This window comes from Limulus polyphemus, unplaced genomic scaffold (genome assembly GCF_000517525.1).
Source record: "Limulus polyphemus unplaced genomic scaffold, Limulus_polyphemus-2.1.2 Scaffold2822, whole genome shotgun sequence".
Classification (NCBI taxonomy): domain Eukaryota; kingdom Metazoa; phylum Arthropoda; class Merostomata; order Xiphosura; family Limulidae; genus Limulus; species Limulus polyphemus.
Window position 1 is genome coordinate 34,435 of NW_013668432.1, and position 9,708 is coordinate 44,142.

The following is a 9,708-nucleotide window of genomic DNA, read 5'->3' on the forward strand; positions in this document are numbered from 1 at the left end:
CACTCCTGATGATGACGTTGAAACCTGTAAAATCAACTTTATTTGATAGGCCACAGAATTTACTTTTTATTTTTTTAATTTTGTGTCTATTTTAACGTGTGTTATTATTATTCTAAATCAACAATAACGTAGAGTACCTACCAGTAATATATTCTGTGTTAAACTTCTGGTTCTTTAGAAAAATAAGCCGACTTATCACCAAAATATAAATGTTTGTATATATATATATATAAGTGAGAGATATTTAACCTAATAACATAATAGAAGAATATCTTAATTTTTGTTTATATCTTGCACACCACACCCTATCGATGACACAGCGGTAAGTACGAAGGCTTATAACGTTAAAAATCAAGTTTCGATATCTGTGATGGGCACAGCACAGATAGTCCATTATGTAGCTTTGTGCTTGCACGGCATAGCCAGGTGGTCATAGCGCTCGACTCGCAATCTGAGGGTCGCGGGTTCGTTATAATGTGCTAGCCAATCTCACTATTCATTAGTAATAAAGTTGGCGGTGGGTGGTGATGACTAGCTGCCTTCCCTCTAGTCTTACACTGCTAAAGTAGGGACGGCTAGCGCAGATAGCCCTCGTGTAGCTTTGCACGAAATTCAAAACAAGCGAAAACATAAGTTCTGACGCCAGCATGTGGCGTTATATACCATAATAATTGAAATATTAACTTTGATAATTTGGGATGAACGATTAATATTTTTTTACGGTATTTCGTTTATGTAAGTGGCCCAAATTGTGGCACGAAATAAAATTTAAGTTCATTATTATACGTGCACAAATTGGAATAAGATATCCTGTAGAGATACAGTATTAGGGCTCAATATCTACATAGAGGAATGAAGAGCTCGTAACACTAATACAAATTATTTGAAGACCCACAGGTCGGAATCGTAAAACTGACGCAGTTAGTCCCCTAGTAAAATCCTTGTAAGGTATAAAATATAATAATTTAGTTGAATCGAGGTAATATAAAAGTCTGAACGTCAAAAATCATTCTTTTAAATTAATTATTTGACAGCAGAATTATGTAAATATCGATGAATTTCTATTTTTGACAAATATATTTCGTGTTATTTGATAGAGGGCGTTACTTTTATTGTTTATAATGAAACACATGTTGAGATGGGATTACCATTGAATGACGTGAGCCTTGAGGGAAGTGAAGGCAGTCGGGGTGGAGTTGATGAATTCTGTCGCACCAGGAAACAGGCTTACCCGTACATTCGTTGAAGACGCCAATGCCAGAAATTGAGTTCGACATTTTCTTTGTACGAGTTTTTCAGGTCAGACATTTTGTCGTGTATTATTTTTTCTCGATTTATTGTCTCTTAAGTATTAATCAGTTATTTTTGTATGTAACATGTAAGTTTGTTTTTTCACACTGTTTCTACATTGCCAAGTGCCATTGTTTGTATATCGATGTGTTGACCTTATCTCGAGCTCAGCCTGTTTCACTTTTATAATATTTAATAAAGCTTAAATTACGTTAAGTTACATGGCGATGTTAATATAAATTACGATTAAATTTTGTATTTCCGTTATTATTGTGTAACACTAACAGTGGAAGCCTATTATAGTATATTTTTAACTTCAGCCAATACGGTTGTAACAAGTTTAAATTCCTCGAACTACAGCAATTTGTGATTCGAAATTAGACGTTCTTTCTTGAAACTGAATTCTCAAAGTTAAATTTAATTCTTATTTTCAGACTCATTAGTTAAGTGTATTAAATCATCTATGTCGAAATTCACGCTGTTTGCATTGTCTTCAGGCTTGACTGATCAAGGTCCGAGATTAGAATAAAATTATGTAATGTTTTATATTAAATTTTAATAAAGTATGCTTAAAATTTACTGTCCTTTTACTTTTAGCCCCTGTTTAGGCTTCGGGTTTCTTTAGCTCGCTAATAAGGAGAACTTAATTATCTCGTAGTTAAAATTATTGTTTCTGCTCTCGGGTAGCAGCTAAAAAATTAACATATCGTTTAGGTATTTAAATTGATAATTAGGTGATCACATTCAACTAGAAACGTGATTTACATTGTAGCTGTGGCACTAGTAAGTAATAGTATCAGTATTATGATTTTAGTTTTAAACGAACTATATGAACTGTAAAATACTTTACAATTACTGGGTGGACAGATTAGAAATAGAGAATAAAGACCAGTAAACTTAAGTAATATTAAAAGTAGTCAAGAGATAAGTGTGGTGAAATGTAGAGGGTGTGATAGGTGCCAGGATTGGTTAAGTTTTAATTATTATGAGTTTGATTGTGACATTCAGGAGGTTCAGAAAGATGAAAGTACTTGTTAGGCCTTTCTACTCTCTCATAGTTTGCTTACTTCTGAATAAGTTGATTGTACTATTAGATAAGGAAAATAGCAAATTAGGAACAGAAATAAAGGAAGCAAGACAAAGTGGTTATAGTTAGGGTAAAGGTTGCTTTGGGGGAGGGGAGACTGAGGGTGCTGGGTTTACAAAAGTGTAAAGTAGTAAGACAGTTAGGACTGTAGAGATAAGTTTAGTTACCATTCATGTACCAGTCTAAAAGACTTGAACTTTTGGTAATTTACAAATTAGAGTCAAGATGACCAAGAGATGGGCATATTGGGGGGACTCTCTCATTGAGTATATACTGAGAAATACTAGCAGTAGAATTTGCTTGTCAGGTGTGAAAGTACAAACATTATGATGTATCTTGACAGCTTAGTTGCTGATACCAAAGAACATTCCCTTTAGTATATGTAGGATGTTGTAAATTGGAAGAGCTGCATAAAAAAGTTACATCATCTTTCAGGTATTTAGGAATAGAAATGATGTATGTGGCCCTTTTAAGATGTGTTCCTCTGGGCTAGATGTATAGATGAATTACTTAGCAGAATCCAAGACCTAAATGAAAAATGATATATGTTTAAAGCAACAGGTGGGCTGGTGTGAGATAGTTTTTAGGGTAAAGGTGAATTATCTGCTAGACATGGGCTCCACTTTAGCAGGCTAGATAGTAGCAGGTTTGAGGAAGTTCTGAATATATTCATTAAAGATTGATGAACTAGTGAAGTGATGAGGGAGTATAGAAAATTGAGAATAAACAAATTGAAAGGATAAACTTGGGCAACAAGAAGTATTAAAATTTGGCCTGAACCATATAGATGTTAATCCATTTGTAGTGAGTAGAAGGATTAAAAGGTTAAACTCTAATAAAGCACCAGGGCCAGGCAAGATTTCCCCAGGGTTTTAAAAGAGGTTAAAGATCAAATACTGAAGTCTCATTTTTGATTGGTCACTAGACAGTTGGCAGGTGCCTAAGGTTTGTAATTTTGCTACATTTAATCTTACTTCTGCAATGGGAAACATTTTAGAGAATCCAATAAAAGAAGCATTACAAAAACATTTAATAAAACATGATGGAAAGGGTGTGGACTTGGTGTGCTTGTATTGTTAAAAAGAATTTGATAAAGATGCCAAACAAAACATTAGCCAAGAATTAGTCGGTTGGAAGAAAGCAAAAGGTTATTAAAAGAAGACCAATCAAACTAACCCCTTGTTACTGGTGGAGTGCCTCATGGACCAATGCTTTGGCCTTTGTTTTTTTTCTTATTTATATTAATGGTATTGATAGGGACATAATTAGTATATATGAATTTCTGATGATAAACTCTTTGACATTTTTAGCTGCATTGAGGATATTGAGTTATTATTAAATGATTTGGATCAATTAGTGCTTTGAGAATAGTTTGGTCAATGAACTTTTAATTATAATAAGTGTAAATTAAAACGTTTGGATTATAATTTGATTCAGAAATTTAATATAAGAATTGAAACACACTCATTAGAATAACTGAGAAATAGAATTTTTTCATAGTGGTGGACAAGCCATCAAACCAGTACTCTGTTACTAGTTATGATTTTAGGTTGTATTTATAGATTACAAGTAAAAAAAAAGGTAAATATTTCTCTCTCACAAATCAATAATTAGCCCACACATCTCTATTATGAACACTTCTGGTCTCCTTTTCTATGAACAGGATATTGACTTATTGGACAGGGTTAGGTGAAGGATTACTAGGATGATTCTGTAGGTGGAAGAGTTATCCTAAACAGATAGGTAAAGATCTCTTCAACTTGTTTTGTCTAGAGAAAATAAGGCTAAGATATGATCTTATTATATTTGACAAGATTCTTTGGAGGAGCAATAGGATAAAAGACTGGGATTTCTTTATTCCATATTTTGAAAAATAGGATGAGAGGATACATGTTTCAGATGTGGAAAAAACGGGCAATGATCCAGTTAAGATAGTTATACTTTTCCAACAGGGTGGTTTACTTGAAGAATAAACTATTATCAGCAGGAATGGAAGCCAGGATTTTACGTGAACTTAAGAGAAAATCAATTATTTCTTAAATATAAAGGGTGGGTTTACATTTTTACTTTTTTTTTTTAGGGTTGGTGTAACAGTGACTGACCAAACAAATCCTTTCTTCTTTATATATTAGATTATTTAAGTAAAACAAAAAAAATGTTTATGTATATATCTGGTTACAAATTAAACTCACAGAATGATTGTTATTAATAAAAACATTAACTTGCTAATCTGACTTTCCAGTATTACATTATTAAGTTTCTGGATTCCCATCTTATGAGCGAATATTTTTGTGTACTAAATTGGAATGATATTGGAACATCATCTTCCCCCACTGTCAATAATAAGATTTGAACCTGCGTGTGAAACTTGTTTCATACATTTTATAAAATAATTCACAACTGTACAGTTGAAGTGAAGATCCCATAATGTAAGGAGCTAGTGGATCCTCAAAAAAAGGATTCATTATTAGTTATACGTATGTGTGAGACATTTCCAATTGCCTACCAATACCCCTATCTGTTTAAAGTAATGCCAGTTTGCCTAAAATGATCATTTATTGACCCATACAAACTTTTAAAGATGTTACAAGGTGAAATTGTACATTTGATACTACAGTTATTGATGTATTGCAATCCATAAGCTATTTGTACAAGGAATTGTCTTGTATGTTGCACTTAGATTCAAAGCAGGGGTGAGAGAATTGGATGAACTATCATTTTGAGCTATGAATCTCTAAATCAAGATTTTGTATATACCCCAACAGCAGAAGAAAAGTCAAGCTATAGTTAATCATGTCAGTGTTTTAAAACTGTTATTCCAAAATGTTATCACAGTACTTTTGAATGAATTATTTCTAGTGTTAATGTAAAAAAAAAGAAGGAAAAGATCCATGTTTCTTTTTCATTCAAACCAGTATTTTTTTTCTAAGATATGAATGTGTCCAAATGGAACTGTAACATAAATCTGTTAAGAATTTTATAGATAAATGTTAGAATGGTATTTTCACTATTCTAAACATTTATAGTTGTGGTGAAGTCTTCAAATAGAAGGTTATGGCTGGTTTGAATGGTAACAAAGAAAATTATTACAAGTTTAACGCATGAAATGGTAATATTATACCATAATGATGTTACCTTATTATGGTTTCCTAACACAATTTAAAAAAAAGTTAATGTAATTCTGGGACAAAGCTCATAGGATTTGGTCTTTGTACCTATCGCAACATAGTACGGTGATCACACTTTTAGTTGGAAGCTTTATAAATGAACACTGATGTAGATGGCTTATACTCTCGGGTAACTCAGTCGTAGAGCAGGAGTCCCAGTTTCAAAACTTTGTCAAGACATTGTACATTTGTTTCTGTCAAACTGACAATAAAGTTTTCAAACCATATCTAAGTTTTATTAGTCTGAAATTGGGTCAAACATTTTAAAAATTATCTGTCTAAATGTATTATTATACCTGGATTAAAATTAACTGTGGTCCACATATGAGTGCTTCCTGCCCTGATGGGCTCTAAACAAAAACATTAGTGTTTATAAACTTTAACTTTATATTTTGTAACTTTAATAAACTTTAACTTTATTTGTAACTTTAATAAATGTGTAACAGTATTGATTTTAACCAATCATTGTTTCTGAACTATGGTTATCATGATATTATGTTATTGCCTATACCTCAGTGTTGAGAAGTCATAGGTTGTTGACCTAACATGTAGTGAAAAATCCTTTTTTTTTTCTCTTCTTTCCAACTATGTAAGCCAGCTTGTATCAAGGTCAGAACAAAGTGAGAAAAGCTTAACTTGGTGATATTTTGCCAGAAGAAAAGATTTTTCTTAAGGCCCCATCTACCATAACTACGGTCATATTGGATTTTTTTTTCAAAGCTTGTAAAAGCTTCCTTCTTTATTTTATACTCCATTCCAATTGTGATAATGCAGTATGGTAGAAAAAGACATGTTTTACTTAGAATAAGATGAGGTAGGCTTAGTTACATTATTTTCTATTCGACTGTATGAAGTATCATTTTGCCAACAGGGCTGCTATTTGTAAAGCTATGTTAACATTAGCCCTTAGAGACCTAAGTAACTGTTTGAATTTAAATATATATATTAAATATAACATGGGTATAAATGTGAAATGAAATCTTTTGATTAACAATTTTTGTAAGAAAGGCTGCTTGTTTATAATTTTGCTATGATAAGAAATGTTACTTTTATTGTTCATAAACACAATGAAATTGCATGAAGTATTTTTTTTGAATGAAACATGGATAAACTAAAAACTTTATAGGAAAGTTTACAAGAATATAGGAAGATATAAAATCAACTTAAATATACAACAGAGGTAAGCATTTTTAGTTGCTTCTGAAGAGAGATGTATCACAATGAAATCTCAAATTTCCATAACTTTGAATACGTGTAAGTATAACATTTAAAAATGTTTTAATTGTAGAAGCTAATTAATCTATATAAAGTTGCAGCTTATTTCGTCCAGTATTTTTTTTTCTTCACAATTGTGGTTATGCAATAAAAACAAACTACTCAATTGATGCATAAAATTGATTTGCTTAAGTGATTTAAAGTTAAGATGAAAATGAACTACATTTACCGTTTATCAAGTCAATTTTATTTTCTTAGAATAGCATAAGATTCACTTAGTTTTTTTTTTGTGTGTGTGTGAAACATTCCTCACAGGCTCGTACGTAAATTTCTCGAAACATAACTAGGTCCTTTCTTAATGACTGGTACTGCAGTATGTTATCTGAAAACTTAAACCTTGTAATTTTAATATCGACCTTCCTATTTTTAACATTGTCAGTAACAGTTTTAGCTTTTGTCACGATAAAGAGACATGTTAACAGTAGTGTAGTTAATGGGTAATTGCACAATGGTTAAAAGTATTGCTGAAGATATTGAGAAATTATAGTTATTAGTTCACGTTTTGCCAGATAAACTGAAAATTTTGTTATTGAACAGGAAAAATAAAATGGTTGATTCCATATAGAAAAATATACGGATTTCAATTTAAAAAACTTGTTATATACTAAGAAAAGTAAGATAGTTTCTGAATTGGTGGGACATCGTTTAACTGTTGCTTCAACTTAATGGAAATTATTAATTTTCGAGGATGTTAAAAAAATTACCTGTAAGTAAAAATTATGATAGAACGTTAATTTTTATGTACAGTTTGATATTTGTTGTGATTTCTAATTATGCTCGTTATAGGTTAGCAACTTTCTATAGATATAGCCTTATGTCAGCTTCTCCAATGCCTTCTCACAACCTACATCCTTATACACCTTCAGACTCTGTAAGCCCTTCTGTGGTTAACTCTCACATAAACTCAAAACTATGAGTTATAAAACAGGCCATAGAAAACAAACACTAAAAACTTGGCTACGTAAACAACGTCATGCATCAGCTGTAATATGTAGTGTACGGCAGAGTACCGGTTGCCTTCTTTACTGAATCTGAGTACGTTAAAATCAACCATGGATGAAACCTACAGAGTAAACTTCTGTCTCCATGATACTTACCACTAAGATTGTGAAAAACATGCGAATAGAGCGAGAAAGAAAACGCTTGTAAGGAAGGATTAGGCTAAATAACAACCGACGAAACCTTTCTCTATCTTTCTACAAAGAAAACACTTGTAAGGAAGGATTAGGCTAAATAACAACCGACGAAACCTTTCTCTATCTTTCTACAAAGAAAACACTTGTAAGGAAGGATTAGGCTAAATAACAACCGACGAAACCTTTCTCTATCTTTCTACAAAGAAAACACTTGTAAGGACGGATTAGGCTAAATAACAACCGACGAAACCTTTCTCTATCTTTCTACATTTCAAAAATAAGTTGAGTAATAACGTGGAGTTTCTGTTTTACTTTCTGATATATCTGTTTCTTTTCTCCACATTCCTATACATTATTAACAAGGAGTAACCTTAGTACATTTCCAAGTGGAATATGCACGACCGTTCCGGTAGAAATATTTCCCATCTTCAGGCAGTAGTTTCGTAACGTTATTGTGATGTTACTGATTCCTGTTGTTAAAGTGGTAACGTTTTGTTTAACTGAACTGTGTGTGTGTGTTTAGGGTGGCGTGCATTTAAACGATAGATTAAATATGACGCCTCAATGCTAAACTTAGTACCAGGATCAAGAGCCGAACGATCCTCTGAGGGATGTTTTTTTTCCTGAGATACGAAGTTATTTTCTTAAGTATATAATTTATATTTTGACTATGAGATGCCACTTCAAGTCGAGTTGATTGTGGATTGTAAATGAACTGTCTGTGATATTCCGCGCGAGTTTATACGTAGCGTGAATTGTGAACCTGTAATGCTTGAAATGCGATTTTTGTTGAAGAGACAAGAAATTACATTTTGAAACCCATAATTTCACACTTCAACGAACAGAACAAACTTGAATCATACCAAACCAATCATAATACTTGGAACTTAATAAGAGTTCAAATGTTGATGCTGTTTGAAAATTAATAAATACTACAGACACACACAGTTGAATGCCTGTCAACTGTACATTGATCTTCACTGGTGACTATGGGAACATCGAATATATTTTTACATAGGAGTGTTTATCTTACACGGAGTCGTCTTTTAGTTTTGTGTCAAGTTCTTGAACAACGAAATAACTGTTAAACCACTTAAGCCCAGTTTGTTGATAAACGAATACTCTTATACGAAAGGGCGTTATTCTGCCTGAGCTGAGATCTTAAAATATTCCGAATAACACATTGTCACATACCCTCTTAACGTGGAGCACACTACTTGAAAGGTTGTTTGGTGTCTGGTTCTTATGTTGCTTCAGGCGTCCTTTCGTTGACTCAACATAGTCTCGATAACAGCAAGGGCACGTGGAATGTATCTTAAAATAAACAATATTTTAAACGATTAATCAAATACGGAAGTTTGAACCTTTGTTGTCGTAGTGTTATTTTTTATTTCTTATTATGGTTCTCAAATGATTCTACAAGCATATAAACAAATAAAATGTTAAATAGTAAATAGCAATTTAACGTGCCAATTTTGACAAAGTTTTTTTTTAATATTAACACAGGCATTCGAGCCCTAATTCCTAACCTTTAATTATTCTTCGGTAATACAATTTTGGTCTATAAAAACTTACTATTACCTTATGCGAAACACAAGCAAGACAGTCTGAAGTGGCGTGCACAGGAGGTGCCTGGGTGGGCTCAAGCCTTTGCTGTCTTGCCCTTATGCCCACAATGTGCTCTTTTTTTTCTCAGTCAATAACTACTGAAAGATACTCCTGACTACACATCTTGTTTACTCGAGTTATTGGC